Source organism: Eretmochelys imbricata, chromosome 1 (assembly GCF_965152235.1).
Source record: "Eretmochelys imbricata isolate rEreImb1 chromosome 1, rEreImb1.hap1, whole genome shotgun sequence".
NCBI classification, from domain to species: domain Eukaryota; kingdom Metazoa; phylum Chordata; order Testudines; family Cheloniidae; genus Eretmochelys; species Eretmochelys imbricata.
Window position 1 is genome coordinate 302,359,182 of NC_135572.1, and position 18,063 is coordinate 302,377,244.

General features: G+C 44.7%; 1 long non-coding RNA gene across 3 annotated transcripts in view; it reads right to left on the bottom strand.

Moving 5' to 3' along the window:
* Positions 1-1,017: 1,017 nt before the first annotated feature.
* LOC144274745 (uncharacterized) overlaps positions 1,018-18,063 on the bottom strand; it is a 128,264-nt gene continuing 111,218 nt past the window's right edge. For 2 of the 3 annotated variants that reach the window (XR_013347947.1, XR_013347945.1), the window contains 3 exons: positions 6,258-6,347; positions 4,020-4,095; positions 1,018-2,111 (listed from right to left, as the gene is read on the bottom strand). This is a non-coding gene — a long non-coding RNA (uncharacterized LOC144274745). The remainder of the gene's footprint in view (positions 2,112-4,019; positions 4,096-6,257; positions 6,348-18,063) is intronic. The other variant, XR_013347946.1, reaches the window with a different exon arrangement.

Below are 18,063 nucleotides of genomic sequence, written 5' to 3' on the forward strand. Positions count from 1 at the left end.
AAACCTCTGCTCCTCCGGCTCAAGAGGAGTTAATAGGTTTTGGTGAGATGGAGGAGGGGACGATACTCCCCAATAGAGCCCTTTACCACAACTATGGTAAATTATGATCCCAACTGACCAGCTGAGACAAGCCCATATGAGCCAGACCAGGCTAGGGCGATGGGAAAGACACTGGGTCCCTTAAACAAGGAAAGACACTGGTCCCCTTAAACAAGGAGACCGCCCTAGATTGGTTAGCTAAAATCAGCAGCATGGCTGCAATCAGCTGAGTTGATACAGTAGCTCTGCTAAGGGAGTGTATATGTGGGGGTGAATCTGGGGTACTGCCTGGGGAAATACAGCTAGCTAATGTAAGAGTAATAGCAGAAATCTATGAGGCTCTATTCAAATTTTATTTTTCCATGATGGGAAAGTTCTATTCAGAAAAGGCAGAAAGTGGGTGAAATACCCAAGAGATCCTTGGGCAGGAAACGATTGTTATACTGGCTGTCAACATGTCACCAATAGTTAACGGGATGGCAACCTGCAACACACCCAAATTCAAGGAGGTGTTTGTCCAAGGACTCTCACCCACCTTAAAAATAATGTTAGGGCCAATCAACCTGAGACCTGTAACAATCAGGGAATTAGAGGGTAGAATCCAGAAAGCTTTTGAACTGCAGTGAGAGGTCTTCCCGAGACACTGGCAGAAAAAGAAGATTGCTGTAACAATGGAGCCAGTGAACAAAAAGGGAAGAAACACAGCCTGAAGGCAAGAGTTATACAGCAATGGAAAGGAACTTCTCTGGTCCAAATGAGTCAACAAGAAATCAGGTGTAACCCTTCTGCCCGTCAGAGTTGGCAGCAACAAGGGCCGGGTTCAATATCTAGGGGATTCATTCCAATAACACAATGCAAACCGGCTCAAGCCCCCACCCAGTGACCTGGGACAAATATATACCACCCCTGCTGGGCGCCTCCAAGAGGTAATAGTTCCCCTCTCGCAAACACATAGTCTGAGTGTAGCAAAAAGCCTTTTAATAATAGAGAGAAACAATGTGGCATTATGTTGGGGAAACACCACCAACAGGATTCGTAACACAACCCATGAGCAAAAAAAACCCACCCCAAGCAAATTGGGGCATGCCCTTTCCCTTTGGTTCTTGAGTCCAGCAACCCCAAATCACCCAAAGTCCCAAAAGTCCAATGACCCAAAAGTCTCTGTCCCTGGTCAGGGCAGCCCCAGAGTTCTAAAGTTTATCTGCAGAGCTTTACCTCCCAACCTGGGTGGAGACTGGAGGGGGGGGGAAGAGGTAAGGGGCACCATACATGATCTGAAGCTGACCGTCCCACAGCTCCATAGGCCTTCGCTCCGCTCAGCCAGCTGCCCCACGAACTGCTCCACTCCGCAGCCCACGAACTGCTCTGCTCCGCGTCCCACAAGCAGCTCCTGCCGTCCTATGAACTGCTCCACAAGCCTGTCCACAAGGCACTCCAGCCGTCCCGCAAACTGCTCCACAATATATCTTCAGGCTCCCCCACTACCTAACACAATGCTCAGTGATTTCAGCTCTTAGTCAGTTCAGCTCTTTGGTAAATTCAGCTTGTAGCAGGGGAGCCTCAGTGCTGGTACACCATTAGCCCACAGTGAGCTCAGCAGCCTGTAACTAGACTCCTAATGGAATCAAAATTAACTCTGATATTCCACAGTGGAGAGAGGAGACAGTGCAATTAACATGTAAGGGGCCCACGCCACCAAGTATTAATATTTGTCCCCAGCCTCTCTCAATTCACAGAGTTTTGGAACCCATGACCCTTGCCTAGCGAGTGCTACTTAGTTGATGGTGAGTCCCTCCATCATGACAAAAGGCCAAGTACAGTTCCAAGCACAGTTCCCATAATCAGGGTAATAACAATTTATTCTTCCTGCCCCAATAACAGAGACACTGGGGATCCCACAGCAGCCAAAGTGACCATTTGGGCAGCTATGGCCTCATTCTAGGCAGGGTGGGTGTGCCTATGCAAATGAGATTGGCCCCTGAAGTTCTTTTCCACAACTTGCCACTCCTCATCACCAGATGTCAGGGTGGAGCTCATCCTGACACTGCTTACATCGGAATATCACAATGCAGCTGAAATGAAAGGATTTTGAATTGTGCTATCAAAGCGGTTATGAAAAAAGAGATCAAATCAACCAGCTTCCCACAGAAGAACTGTTCAAAAGATTAGCCAGATATGAAGGCAGCACTGGAAGTACCTCATGAGCAGCAGCTGCAAGTACATCCAGACAACCAAAGCTGCAGGAGCAAAAGGAAAGCTTGCTCTGACGGGGCCAAGCTCTACCACCTCCCTCTTATGTGGCACCCATCAATAATGATCATAGAATCATAGAATATCAGGGTTGGAAGGGACCCCTGAAGGTCATCTAGTCCAACCCCCTGCTCGAAGCAGGACCAATTCCCAGTTAAATCATCCCAGCCAGGGCTTTGTCAAGCCTGACCTTAAAAACCTCTAAGGAAGGAGATTCTACCACCTCCCTAGGTAACGCATTCCAGTGTTTCACCACCCTCTTAGTGAAAAAGTTTTTCCTAATATCCAATCTAAACCTCCCCCACTGCAACTTGAGAACATTACTCCTCGTTCTGTCATCTGCTACCATTGAGAACAGTCTAGAGCCATCCTCTTTGGAACCCCCTTTCAGGTAGTTGAAAGCAGCTATCAAATCCCCCCTCATTCTTCTCTTCTGCAGGCTAAACAATCCCAGCTCCCTCAGCCTCTCCTCATAAGTCATGTGTTCTAGACCCCTAATCATTTTTGTTGCCCTTCGCTGGACTCTCTCCAATTTATCCACATCCTTCTTGTAGTGTGGGGCCCAAAACTGGACACAGCACTCCAGATGAGGCCTCACCAATGTCGAATAGAGGGGAACGATCACGTCCCTTGATCTGCTCGCTATGCCCCTACTTATACATCCCAAAATGCCATTGGCCTTCTTGGCAACAAGGGCACACTGCTGACTCATATCCAGCTTCTCATCCACTGTCACCCCTAGGTCCTTTTCCGCAGAACTGCTGCCTAGCCATTCGGTCCCTAGTCTGTAGCGGTGCATTGGACTCTTCCATCCTAAATGCAGGACCCTGCACTTATCCTTATTGAACCTCATCAGATTTCTTTTGGCCCAATCCTCCAATGATGTGTGGGGGAGGCCAGTGGTACATGCCACCATGCAGAGAGAGTTTGGAAAGATTAATCAAGTAACGTTAATTGATACGGGTGCCACTCATCTGTACCAAAGCAACTCCAGAGGCCAAAGAATTTCCTGTACAAGAAGTTAAGATCCTAGATGGGTACAACGGAAAAGGAAGTGTTGTCCCCTTTTATAAAACCCATTATGTGTACAATTGGCAAATTGATTACTGAGGCCACATTCAGAATTCAAGCTCTAGATGGGCACAGTATTCTTGGCGCTGACATCTTGAAAAGGCTGAATTTGGTGGTTGACCTACCCAACAGAATGCTAACCCAAGTTAAGGATAGAGAACGAGGCTTCACTGTCCCCACAGTTGCAGCCTTGAAGGCCCTGGAGAACATGGAAATACCCAAGTGGCAGGAAGCAGTCATGAAGGTAACAAACCAGTACCCTAACGCTTTTGCTACCAATAAGCTCCAATGTGGAAGAACTGAGGCTGAGGTGGTGGTTGTGGGTCCAGATCCCAAACCCCAGAAGCAGTCCAAGTATTATCGGGAAGCCGAGGAGGGGATCAAGGACACCATCAGTACTCTCATGAACCAAGGAGTATTGGTTGAGATTGCAAGCATCTGCAACTCTCCTATTTGGCCTGTTTTAAAAGTGGACAAAGTTACTGGAGGTTAACAGTCAATTATAGAGAACTAAAGTGAGTAACACCAAGGCTAACCCCAGTAGTAGCGAAGTTTCGTGAAATAATGGTGTCCATTGCTGCAGGTGCACAATGGTTCACCATTCTAGACTTAGCGAGCGCTTTCTTTTCCATCCCATTACACGGTAATCATCAACTTACCTTCAGCAGGGTACCCCAACAGTACCATAACGCACCCTCACTGTGTCACAAGTTCATGTCCAAAATGTGGGAACATCTTAAAGACAAAAAAAATATATATAAGTTATACGGATGACATCTTAATTGCCACTGTAGCTAGAGAGAAAAAGTCCTGGATGCTGTCCTATATAAGGTATAAGAAACTAGCTTTTTTATTAGTCCCACCAAAGCTCAGATACTGCAACAAAAAGTACCATACCTCGGAATGGAACTGGGCATACATGAACATCGACCAGATGCCAACAGGGTCAAATTAATTTGCAGATTGCCTTCCCCACAATACATATCAGCATTGAGGTAATTTCTGGGCCTCACCGGATTTTCCCGGGACTTCTTTGAGGGGTATTCTGAAGTTGCACAACCCCTTTATGCTTTGCTTAGAAAGGGCCAGGAATGGACTTGGGGTGAAAAGGAGAGGTTTTTGCCATTTTGCCAGCTGAAGCAAGCCCTTGTCCAAGCACTGGGCATAACCTCAGCCCAGCAAACCCTTTCAACTCCAATTAGCAACAACAGAGAAGGAACTCAGCAAAGTTTTGATGCAGGACAACAGAGTGGGACTAAAACCAGTCACCTTTGGATCAAAGGCACTACGGAAAATTGAAAAACGATATTCGCTGTGTGAAAAAGAACTGCTGCCATTAACATGGGTATTGAGACACTGGGAAGACCTGATAGGTATGTCCCCCCTTGTATTAAAAACTATTTACACACCTATCCATTATATACTATCAGGACAAATCAATGAAGGTAGGATGCCAAATCCTTGGTTGGCTGGTTAGACTTTAAAGTCTTTTAAACAGAGGCATTGAAATGGATAAGGCACAAACTCTCTAGGTAGTCCCCTATGCCAGGGGTTCTCAAACTGGGGGTCAGGACCCCTCAGGGGGTTGCAAGGTTATTACATGGGGGGTTATAAGCTGTCAACCTCCACCCCAACCCTGCTTTGCCTCTAGCATTTATAATAGTGTTAAATATATAAAAAAGTGTTTCAAATTTATAAGGGGGGGGTCGCACTCAGAGACTTGCTATGTGAAAGGGGTCACCAGTAAAAAAGTTTGAGAGCCACTGCCCTATGCGCTGCTAACTCACAGAGAGGATTACAAGTGTGCAGTGCTGTTCGAAGACCCTAATAAGCTGGAATCACCAATCACAAGAAAGTCTTTATGCCCCTAGGGTTAACTTTGCCTGCAGTTCATTTAGAATGCTTAGCTTTCATAGTTCCACTCACGGCAGGTTGGAATGCATGGGTAAAAATTGTGGTGCTGGAAGCATCTGCCCCTAGAATTTATAAAAGCAATAGAGTAGCAACTATTCTAGAAGGGTGGGAACTGGACTAGGAGTTTTAAATACTATTGGTGAGCAAGTCCTAGCTAGTAAAATAGGAGCGCCAGGAAAAGATATTGCTTCCTTGTCCAACCCACTAACCACCTCCTTCAACCAGCTCAGTGTTACCGAGTACAAAACCGCTAGTGTGCTACCAGGGTGGCTGCATTATTAATGCAATAGGCACATTTCAGTCAAACTTCTCAATGGCACTTGCTTGTGCCCAAGCTCAGGCATGGATATTAGATGTGGCCAAAAGCATAATAAGGGATGGACTCAACAGGTTAATTCCGACTGAGCTCAGAAACATCTTATGGAGAAACGTCACAAACCCATTTAAGCAACACCACGAAGCTTGGTGGAAGCTGGTAAATTTCTCTTATATCCACAGCAACCAGACCATCATTGCCTATGTGTTAAAAGTAGCCGATGCACAAAAGGAATGGGTTTATCCATAGGTGCCAATTGGGCTAAACCTTAATGACTCTATCCTGTTTCCCATGGAACTAAATAAGTGGGGGAAAGAACAGTATATACATTAGTGTCAATCTGCAATCATGCATGGAGGAAAAAGGGATAGGCTACTCGTGTGGCTCTGGGGTGACAGAGGACTAACATGTCTGTTTAAACCCCACAAAGGGAAGGTGCTATTATCAGCTCCGACCATATATTTTTAACTAATCTGCCCTTGTGTTAATAGATTCACAATGGATTTGCTTATGAAGTTGGTGTAAAGAATTTGTGGTAAATTTTTATTACAAAATACCCCATGACCCATATGCAAATATATGTTTATGTTCAGTATTTTCTATCGTTGGGTGCAATATTAACTTTACAATGCATGAGGTTAATGTACAAACTGTCCAAGCCAATTACCTGTTGTATCAGCATACTGTACCAATCCATCTAAGTGTCAACATTTTGGTGCTTACGCAGATAGTGTAGCATCCTGATTTAAGACGGCACCTAAAGCAATTACAGAAAGATAGTAAGGAGGTTATGGTGACTGTTCATCATTCCTCACAACAAATCCAAAGAATTTTAAGGAGGATACAGAGGGAAACGGCTTCTTCCCACTGGTGGGTAAACCTCTTTGGCAGCCCTACAAATTTCAGCAGAGGATGGGAAATCTTACAGTACTCTGTCATTGTATTATTAATAATTCAAGTGTGAATTGCTGTTTATGTAATATTGTTAACATTTTGGGTTAGAAGAAGGGTAAGAGCAGTAAACTATAACTGTTAAAAATTAATTCCTTCAAGAATAGTGTAAAAGTTAATTGTAATCCTAGGTTAAGTTAGTAAGTCTATATACAACATTGTTAGAGGTATGATAGCATAGAAGGTCTAAAGCCATTCTAACTGTCAAAGAGGGGAATTGTTGGGGATTTTCACCATTTTGTTTTCTTGTTGTCTTTTACCTTCCATTTGACGCTCTTTTTGAGACACACAGGGCGCACGATTTTTCAAAGCCCTGAACAGCACAACTACATTGATCTCATTTAAATGTAGATCTGACCTACCAGCTGCTAGTGCATCTAAACAGATATACCAATCTCCATTGAGGGGTCAGCATTCCATTTAAGTTACCAGCCTGGAATTTGGCTAGGTTATTATTCACGCACTGCTCACAGCAAGTTTGATGATTCAAAAATAAAGAAGTCCACAAAGTTCCTGCCCCAGCAAATTTACAGTCTAGTTTTCAGACAGGACAGATCAGACACAAGTAGCGCACAACCATTCAGGTATGCATGGAGGTGATGTAAAACTCTATTGGTAGCAGTGGTTTTAAAAAACTGTGAAAGAATGTTTTGAGGAGGAGTTTGAAGAGGTGGGGGAAAGGAAGATTAATCCACCTACTGTTATGAATGGATCAACAAATCCATCTAGGTTCAGCAAACTTCCTTTTTAATTGGTTTTCTCTCCAAGGAACCAGTCAACACTCATCTGCAGGTCTTTGCTTTCAGAAGAGATCAAAACATATTCCACACTCAATACTGAGTGAATAATTTAGGGACATGGGTTGGAACCACAAGGAAAAGTGAAAGAATGTATGGTAAGCAAAAATAGTGGGCCAGCTCCTCAGCCAGTGTTAATTGGCATATCTCCATTGATGTCAAAGGAGCTATGCCAATTTACAATAGCTGAGGTTTGTCCCAGTACTTTCAGATAATTAGGAACTTCTTAACTAAGCCCTCAGGACTTTGTAAATTCCACAGCTATAAAGATCCCATGACTTTCTACATTCCACAGATAGAGACAGTTTCTTTCCATGTGAAAGAATTTTTAAAAGATTCCTGTATCACACTCTCTCTCTCACACCCGACCCTTTTCAAATCTCCCTGCTCCCATCTCATCGACAACAGATCATTTTACAGATTGCTTCCAACAAGAATCTCTAACTCCAAAGTTACACTGAGAGGAAGACTTTTGGGGCCCATCCCAATTCTGATGGATGACAACAGCAAATAAGATATTCACTTGGGGTAAATTGGCATGGCTCCATTGAAGTCAATGGAGTGATGTTGATATATACCAGCTGATGACTCAAAGTCATTTTAGTGGTGAAAGATTTAGGCCCCTGATGATTACAGAAAAAAAGAGAAGTGGGAACTTAGTAATAGATTTTAAAAGTTGTCTTTGGTCAAACTTTCTCATCCCCCAATTGCTGTACATTATGGTATGTGCTGGTTGTTGCCCATCGGCCACCCCAAGCTTGCTGTATTTCAATTGTGATTGTGTGTGTGTGCGCAAGTGTATTCATTCTCAAAGCAAGGTTTAAAGATCAGTGTTTCAAAAGCTGTTTTGAAATAGACCAGATGCTGGAAAAACAACATTATTTTATAAAAGTATAGAATTTTGTAGTGAAAACCTAGCCCAGGAGGTCCTTCCTGATCTCCACTGCCACATAATCCTTCCTTGTCTATTACCATGCCACCTCATTTCCATCTCTTAGTGGCGCTCCGTCCTGGCCGCTGTGGATGTGGGGGCCCTCTGCACCAACGTTCCACATGGGGATGGACTGCAGGCCGTCGGGAACAGTGTCCCCAATGATGTCACGGCAAACCTGGTGGCTGAACTTTGTGACTTTGTCCTCACCCATAACGGTTTCACATTTGGGGACGATGTGTGCCTTCAAATCAGCGGCACTGCTGTGGGTGCCTACGTGGCCCCAGAATGTGCCGGCAGTTTCATGGCTGGCTTGGAGTGGCACTTCCTTGGCTCTCGTCCCCTAGTATCCCTGCTCTGCTTGCGCTGCATTGATGACATCTTCATCATCTGGACCCATGGAAAAAAGGCCTTTGGGGAATTTCACCATGATTTCAACAATTTCCATCCCACCATCAACCTCAGCCTGGACCAGTCCACAAAAGAGATCCACTTCCTGGACACTGCAGTGCTAATAAGCGATGGTCATATAAACACCACCCTATACCGGAAACCTACTGACCACTGTACTTGCCTGCATGCCTCTGGCTTTCATCCGGACCACACCACACGGTCCATTGTCTACGGCCGGGCTCTACAATGCAGCCGCATTTGCTCCGGCCCCTCGGACAGAGACGGACACCTACAGAATCTCTGTCAAGCGTTCTTGCAACTGCGGTGCCCACCTACTGAGGTGGAGAGGTGGATTGGCAGAGCCAGAGGAGTGCCCAGAGGTTGCCTACTGCAGGACAGGCCCAACAGGGAGAGTGACAGATCGCTGCTGGCCATCGCTTTCAGCCCCCAACTGGAGCCTCCAGCGCATCATCGGGGGTCTACGGCCTGTCCTGAGGGATGGCCCATCACTCTCGCGGATCTTGGGAGGCGGGCCAGTTCTTGCTTACAGACAGCCCCCAGCCTGAAGCGGGTCCTCGCCGGCAACCACGCACCACATGGCAAGAACACTGGAGCCTGTCCTTGCAGCAGAACCCGTTGCCCACTGTGTCCACAAATCTATTCGGGGGGCACCATCGCGGGGCCTGATCAAATCAGCCACACTGTCAGAGGCTCGTTCACCTGAGCAACTACCAATGTGGTGTACGCCATTGTGTGCCGGCGGTGCCCCTCTGCCATGTACGTTGGCCGGGCTGGACAGTCTCTACATAGAGGAATGGATGGACACAAATCAGACGTCAAGAGTTGTAACATTCAAGAACCAGCCGGAGAGCACTTCGGTTTCTTTGGTCACTCAGTTGCAGACCTAAAGGTGGCGATTCTTCAACAAAAAAACTTCAGGAACGGGGTCCAATGGAAGACTGCTGAATTGGAGTTAGTTTGCAGGCTGGATGCAACTGGCTTCGGCTTGGGTGGAGACTGGGAGTGGAGGTGTCATTGCATGGTGTGAAACTATTTCCCCTTGTTTGTTTCCCCTCCTGCTGTTCTTGTCAGCTGCTGGAGGTGGCCCACCTTGATTGTCACTACAGGGGGTTCTTCCCCCCCGCTCCTCTGCTGTGGCTTGCCTTTCCTGGTCACTCTTGTTGCGGTCTGTGTGGTGGCACCCATTGTTTCATGTTCTCTGTGTATATGGAGTCTCCCCACTGTGTTTTCCACTGTGTGCATCCGATGGGGTGGGCTGTGGCTCACGAAAGCTTATGCTGTAATACATTGGTTAGTGTCTGCGGTGCCGCAAGTCCTCCTTTTCTTTTTACGGATACAGACTAACATGGCTGCTACTCTGAAGCTTCCTCTTTGTGACTCAACCCTCCAGCCAGGTCACTATGTGGTTTCCCCTTCCAAGGTACAGATCTACTCTCTCCAGACCTGCTGTCCATACAATGCCACTCCATCAGTGGCTGGTAGGGCAATCCAAGCCCGCCTACTACTTCAGGTTCCAACCCAGGGACCCTACAATACACAGACAAGGTCTGCTCCATCCCCAATCTTGCTGCTCTCTCCCTGAGCTGCTTCCTACTCCAGCTCCCATTGGCTTTCTTCTCCATCCTTCTCTCTTCCACATACACCCTTCCCTCAGGGCAAGGCTCCCAAGGGTTACCTCCCTAATGTATAGAGGATGGCTGCAGACTTCCACCCTGCCACCAATTTCTGTTGCCAGCTGCCTGGCTTTAAACTAGCCCAGCCCATACCTGCTCAGCTGAGCTTCATCTTCTGATCAGGAGTTGCTTTGCCAGCCTAAATTCCTCATGTGTGACCTATCACACTAACTGGCCCTTTTTCAGCTTCCTTAACATTTTCAGTGCTGGTGCATGGTGAACACCCATCACAGTGCCATACACATGTAAACCTATGCCATCATAACAACAATCACCACACTTCATAAACAACATGCAGACCAATCAGTCCACTTCTATCTGGAGAAAGATTCTTTTACTCCACCAACATATCACTGCCAGAGAATATTTATGGAATTCTGACATGTTACAAAGTACCGAAGGGTTATTTTCCTTTCGCTATCTTTATTGAACATTATAAACACAATTTAAAAATCAACAGTGTATATTCAATATGATATTTCCATTGCAAAACAAAACAAGTGGGCAGAGTTGGATAGGCAGTGTAAATTGAGGGGGATGGTAATGAATGATGAAGGGTCATATAGGGCGATCGTATTTATTTGTTTTTGTTTGTTTTTTTAAAGGAGTGCCCAAAATTTTTAAATGGGTTGGTATACACAGTCCTCTGAAGGGGATCCCTGCTCCATCAAGTCTTATGATGCCCATCAGAGGGGATCCTGTCCCACAGACATTTGCAAGTCCATAGTCTGGGGGCATTTTGATCTAGGGATTTAGGTCAGGCCTAGCAGTGGGATTACTTGTGAGGGTAGAAAGCAGGATTTTGCTACTAGTGTAGAAATAAATTCAATCTGTACCGCTAAAATAGAGCCACTTCTGGAGCTAGGGAGATGGAACCCAACCAGTGCACACTGCCCTACACAACAGCAGGGAGATATTTTAGCAAAAGGACTTTGAGCAAACACCCCTTCTTACAAAATGTATCTTTAATGTCCAGTTCAGCAAGCAGAACTCCAGTTTACAAGAGACTGGGATCATTCAAGATGAAGAGAGCTATCTGAAATGAACACATTCTTAACTTTCAAATTCTTCTGGTTCTTCTCCAGTTACCAAACATTAGCAACTTAGTGTAATTTTGGATCTCATTTTCTGTAGATTCCATTCAGAACAACAACATAATAAACTGCTTCTGTAAGAAGGTACTTTAAAGCACGATCCATTGGCTCCAACAGACCAAAGCCTTAAGTGGGAAAAAAGCCAGTCTTTTAGTGTTTAATTGTAAGAAATAAATAGGTTATAGTAATAAACTCCAAAGACAATAGATTTCGTGAGGCTGATTCTCTCCCTCACCAGAGCACTGTACCATTTAGTTAAACAGGACGCTTCCATTGAAGCAACCTCTACAGGCATTCCTCCTGTTTTAAATGTGTAAGCAATCAGTGACGATGAACTGCAATAGTTTTTTAATATCCTGCCCTTTTGTGTTACTCCTTATTTTGCCCAGATTTATCTAAGAACAATTTTTTAGCTTTAACAGATGACAGGACATCTTGTCCACTGCACTGTCTCTAGAAAACATCATTACATAAGAGTCAAAAAAGAATTAGGTGCCCAATTCTCACTGAAAGTCAATGGGAGAGGGGTGCATAACTGCCCTTTGAAATCTCCCCTTAACATTGTTAGTAGTATTATTGAATTGATAAGCAATCCTTCTTTAAAATCCTGTACCAAAACACTGACCACCTCTAAGCAGCAAAAGTAGCACACTGCTAGTGCTGTTGACTGCAGAGGGGACAAGTCTGCACCCTACTTGGATGCACCCAGCTTGCTGAGAATGTTGTTTCATATGCTCACCTTCTAGATGTGGGCTCTGAAGCAAGATGTGCTGTCAAGAGTACCAGCAAGGTATATAGGATTTACGGAATGAGTAAATTTTATTCCAAGCCAGCTGAGGTTGAGTTCATGTTTGGCCTCTTGGTTTTTGAGATGGAATGCACTGATTTGTGTCTCTGCTGGTGTTACCCACCAGAGGGAAGGGTGGTAGAATCTGGCCCCATGGAAAGAAAAAATCTTACTAATTCTACCTGGGGGGAAATATCCTCTCTCATGAGAAATCCTATTTTAATTTTAAACTTGTCCCCAAACCGATAGGCATTGCCAGTCATTGCAATTATGTTCTGTCATGAACTGTTTTCTATAAACTCTAATAGCAAATTATGTTGTATCTGTGTTTTCGATTTTCCATTTTGGGGTGATTTATCTGAACATGCAGGAAAATGGAGTGGGTGGGTGAGATTCTGTGGCCTGCACTGTGCAGGAGGTCAGACTAGATGATGGTCCCTTCTGACCTTAATATCTATGAATCTATGAAAATGACTGAAGAAAGAACGAATGCAAAGTGTCAGCGAAAGAGCACGCACATTGACTCACTCTGTAAAATTTTACCTCAGGCACAATAGCGGCAGCTTCACAGTTGCCCCCCACAGCAGCCGGCTTTAAAGGTGCAGTACATAGCAAACAGAACATCATGTGCTTTTAGTTAGTTTGCTTGATGTAAATCACAGTTTCTTAACTCAATAGAAGCTTTAAAAGTATACCGGTTTAGGGCGTGGAATGACAGCTTCATATTTAAATCAATAGTTTCAGAGCTCACATATGGTCTTAAATCTTTCACTATGGTTTTTTTGGGGTTTTTTGTTGGTTATTTTTTTTTTCATTTTAAAACAGGTTTTAATTTGTGAGTGTGAATTTAGCATTTGTGCAACAGGTTGGCTTGACAGCCTGGGAAAATGAAGTGCTCTAGACAATGTTGCCTAGGGGATAAATCACGTGACTGGGAATCCATTGGACCAGCTGCTCCACTTCTCTATGCCTCAGTTTCTCCAACTGTAAAATGGTAATGATGCCTGTCTCCTTTCTGAAGTGTTTTGAGATCTATTGATGGAAAGAACTGTATATGAGCAAGGTATTATTATTTACTAACTAAACAGGTACAGCTTGAGAAGTAGCAGTACAAGTTTCCACTCCACTAATGTGGTTCAAACCTGATATTGCAGTACTATCTTTAGGTTTCAGAGTTTAGCTCATCTCCATCTCAGTACAACCCAGGACCTCTTTCCAGACACTGGCAGCGGCTATGCCAACTAGTACCAGTTGTGGTGTTCTTTTTTGAGAGACATTTAGCTATCTTCCCACTGGGAACTGGACTGAGGCCACCAAACAGACACCAGATGGTAACAAAGTTCAGGCACTACCAACAGGGGTGCATTTTCCCCTTATTTTTTCACTTTTAACTGGGTATTTTAATATTAGAAAAGACAATGTGTTAGAGTCCAATCCAAAGCCCAGTGAAGGTAGTGGGAGCCTTTCCACTGACTTAAATGGACATTGGATCAGGTACTAAGTGCCTTCTGTTATAACATTTACCTGAAAAATGCTGATTTTTTATAAACATTAGGGCCAGATTCTCAGCTACACAGTTTTACATCAGTGAGGGATTGGGGCCATTAAAGTACTTGTTCTGAACTGTGGCTGCACAGTGGCAGAACGTGGTGCTTTCAACGTGAGTAACAACAACCTATTGCAGGAGCGGACTTGGGAATTCATACTTCAAGATGGAAGAAACTGGACATTACGAGACTGGGTACAAGACAATTAAATCACCACCTCAACTACACCCGAAGTCAATGGAAGGTTTGCAACTGCTCCATCACTTTCCCCCCAACACCTCCATCAGCTGCACAAATTTTGGCCACATAGCAGCTCTTCTGCAGAAGGATTGGTGGCAGCTTTATAGTGCCCTGGTAACACACCTTCTCCCCTCTTTGCACACCATTTCCTCAAACCCCGTTGCAGCATTATTCATGCCCAACTGCTCTGTGGAAAAGAGGGGAGCATATGGGCTACTGTATAACAGCTGGGCATTGGGCACAGTCATCAGTAATTTTTTTCATTTCAAATCATTCACAAGCTGCAATTACACTAAAAAGTCCATTGTTCATACTGTGGTTATATTACCATCATCACAAAAGTGAAACAGAATTAAGCTTGCCTGTGCTTTCTTGACCTAGGAGCCAAGTATGTCTGGCTGTGCCCCGAGCACTTAATAAAGCTGTCTATTAGTTCACAGAAGAGTATCTCTCCATATTGTTTGGGCAGGTATAATTTCACTGCACGACAGCACAAGCTACAAACACAAAACTGTCATTACAATATGTTGGCTCTTTTACATGTGCTAGATCTGTGCAACCTTATCTACTCGGCGGCTCAGCCATGGCCAGAGGCTACCAGACTAAAACAATGAAAACAGAATCACCGGAGAGAAGATAAATGGCCACTGACCATCCCTGTTATGGCTCCCATTTTCATAGACTTGGTAAGGTCTCATCCAAAGCCAGTTTAAACAAGGCATGATGTTGCTGATACTATCTCTGCAGCTGTTGCTAGGATACTGGCCAGCCATAACAGCAACTCCTGAAGAATAGCAAAGTGTCAGTCTGGGTTGTCCTCCTGGGAAAATCACTGACGCTACTGGACAACACAGAGTCTTGCTTCTTACCTTTCTCACTTCACTTCTACAGGAGGTTCTATGTTAAAGTTGTTGATGCTGTTTCAATACGCTGCCAATGGCACTGGTTCCCCAATTGCCTGCTCACATTCATAGTCAAGCCTGTGGTATTTGACAGAAACAACATTTCCAGGGTATAAGCAAATAATTTTAAGAGCTGGTCTTTAGAAATCCATTTCTCATAGTGCATCCAGAGAAAATAAAGGGATTAATTCTCAGATTAAAAATTCTCTACAAAATTAAAGAAACAGCCTGTCTGATTAAATGACTACATAGGTCTAGCCTGTGTCTTTCTCTGTGCTGTTGCACCGGGCAAGAGAAAACAAGGAGTTATTCCCCATTTCCCTCCACTCTCGGCCTACCTCCAGGGCAGCAGGAGTCCTTGCATCTAGGCAGCGTAAGGATGGCCCAATCCTGTTGGTACAATTCCTTGCAGAGCTCCTGCTGGAGAAGGGAGGCTCACCACTGCCAACACAGGGCTGTGGCTTAATGTGACAACTTGTTTCCTTGTATTCTCCCATCTGTCTGTATCTACCTGTTGTCTCTTGTCTCTCGTCTTATAGTTTGATAGTATGGTAAGCTGGGCACAAGCAAACAATGTGTGTTTTAACATGACTATCTGTAAATTGGACAAAGACTGTAGGCCATACTTATGGAATGGAGGACTCTATCCTGGGAAGCAGTAACTCTGAAAAAGATTTAAGAGTAATAGTGGATAATCAGCTGAACATGAGCTGCCAGCGTGACCCTGTGGCCTCAAGTAGAAGTAAAGAGGTTAGTTTACTTCTGTATTTGGCACTGATGCAACCTCTGCTGGAATACTGCATTCAGTTCAGGAGTCCACAATTCAAGAAGGATGTTGAAAAACTGGAGAAGGTTCAGAGAAGAGCCACAAGAATGATTAAAGGATTAGTGATAGACACAAGGTGCTCAATATGTTGAATTTAAACAAAGAGTAAGTTAAGGGGAGACCTGATCACAGTCTAGAAGTACACGCATGGGGAACAAATATTTAATAATGGGCTCTTCAATCTAGCAGAGAAAGTTATAACAGGATCTAATGGCTGTAAGTTGAAGTTAGACAGTTCAGAAATAAGGTGTACATTTTTAACAGTGAGGGTAATTAACCATTGGAGCAATTTACCAAAGGTCATGGTGGATTCTCCATCATTGACAATTTATAAAGCAAGACTGGATCTTTGTCTAAAAGTTCTGCTCTAGGAATTATTTTGGAGGCATTCTATGGCCTGTGTGACTAGATGATCACAGAGGTTCTTTCTGCCCTTGGAATCTGTGAATCAATATAAGCACTTTTATACCGGTATACCTGCATCTATGCTAAAGAAAGGTTTCTGCTTTAACTATGTTATAGTTAAAGTAGCAAAAAACTTAAGTGCTATTACCAGGGCCGGCTCTAGGTTTTTGCTGCCCCAAGCAAAAAATTTGCCACCCCAAGCTCAGATAGGGCTGGGGCTTGCAGACAGCGCTGGAAGCGGAGGGAGTGATGTCACCCCAATATAAGGGGCGGCACAAGGCAGCGCAGCAGCCAGTGCGTAGATCAGGCGGCACAGCCCCGGCTCCCCGGCAGGACTTGCCCTCTCCTCCCCAGGTAGCGGCTGGGCCCTGGCAGCTCAGCATCCCTGGCTGGGGCTTCCCCTTCCCGCTGTGGCTGGGGACGTGGTGCTCTCACCCTGTCTAAGTGGCACAGCTCCGAGAGCGCAACTGCCCCGAAAAAAGAAAAAAAAAAAAGGGTGGCCGGAATGCCGCCCCTGGAAATTTGCCGCCCCAAGCACGTGCTTGTTTTGCTGGTGCCTAGAGCCGGTCCTGGTTATTACATAGCAAGGGTGTATAACAGGATCAGGATTTCACCCTTCTTCTTGAAGTCAATGGGAGTTTTGCTACTGACTTCAGCTGGCCAGGATTTTACCCCAGGACTAGTCTGTACTAGAAGAACTATATGGAGGAGATTGCAAAGTGCCTCTCTGCCCAAAGACAGTGCTATTAGTGTGATCAGCACAGTTGTGTAATCAGTTTTATGTGCAATAAATTTAAAGCATATAATTATTTAACATAAAAAATAAAATAGAGAAGGAGGAGACCTTTTCTATAAAGTCACATATAATTCTGCAGAACGAACTATTTTTAAATGAAGTACAGTATATGTGGATTTTAAAATACTCCTTTAACAGTTTAACTTAGGTGTGTTTTAATTAAATCTACAGAAATATGAGCAAATTAAACAACTGTTCAAGGGGATGCACAGATTTTTACTCTTGCACCTGACGTGAGGATCTGTTGACCCATTGTTAGCCGACGGCCAAGGATGTTTGGTGAGGTGCCAGCTATGCCCGTTTATACCATCCGTGACTTTAACCGCTAGGATGCACTGTCCCTTCGCGGCGGGCAGCCTGGGCTAGGCTGACAGGTGCCCCAATGGCAGCACTAAGAGCCTCTCCACACCCGTGACTTTAACTGCTAGAGCTCAGAGCTCCTTCGCAGCGGGCAGCCAGGATTGACTGACAGGTGCCCCAAGAGTTTGCCCCGTGGAGGCGGCACAACTCAACGCTAGGCTCTTAGTACTCTCACCTAATGGCCAGGCTTTAGAGCCAAAACGGCTGAGGTTCTTTAATTGTGTTGGCTGCTTTACAGTAAACCAGAGAAAATAAGTCAGGCTTATGCACAAATGGTCACCAAAATTTATTAAGCTAGATTCTAATCATGTGGTTACAAAATTGCTAGTGCCTACTTATTTAAATGTAGAGATGTTACACACACAAACAAGTTACAAAACTGAAGCCACAATCCCAAAGAAAGAAAACAAAGTATAGAGCTCTATTTCAAAATATGTGTACACTAAAGATAGGAGATCAGGTGTGGGTGCTTCTTACCCTCCTTGCATCTCTCGATTCCAGCGGTGCCAAGCCAGGATCGGTCACTCAATTCCGCGGAAAGACAAATAAGGGACAAGGCTTAGGGACCCTCTTAGCTGCAGAAGCCTTGGGAGGCTGTCACTTATCTGACCAGCAGATAGATAGTGAAAAGCACTCAAAAATCATGGTGCTGTAGGTCCCCTACTTATACCTCTGTACTCCTTTATTCTCTTTCTCCTTTCTTATGCCAAATTGAGGCTGGTCTGTCGGGGTGACGCCAGCTTTCGCAAG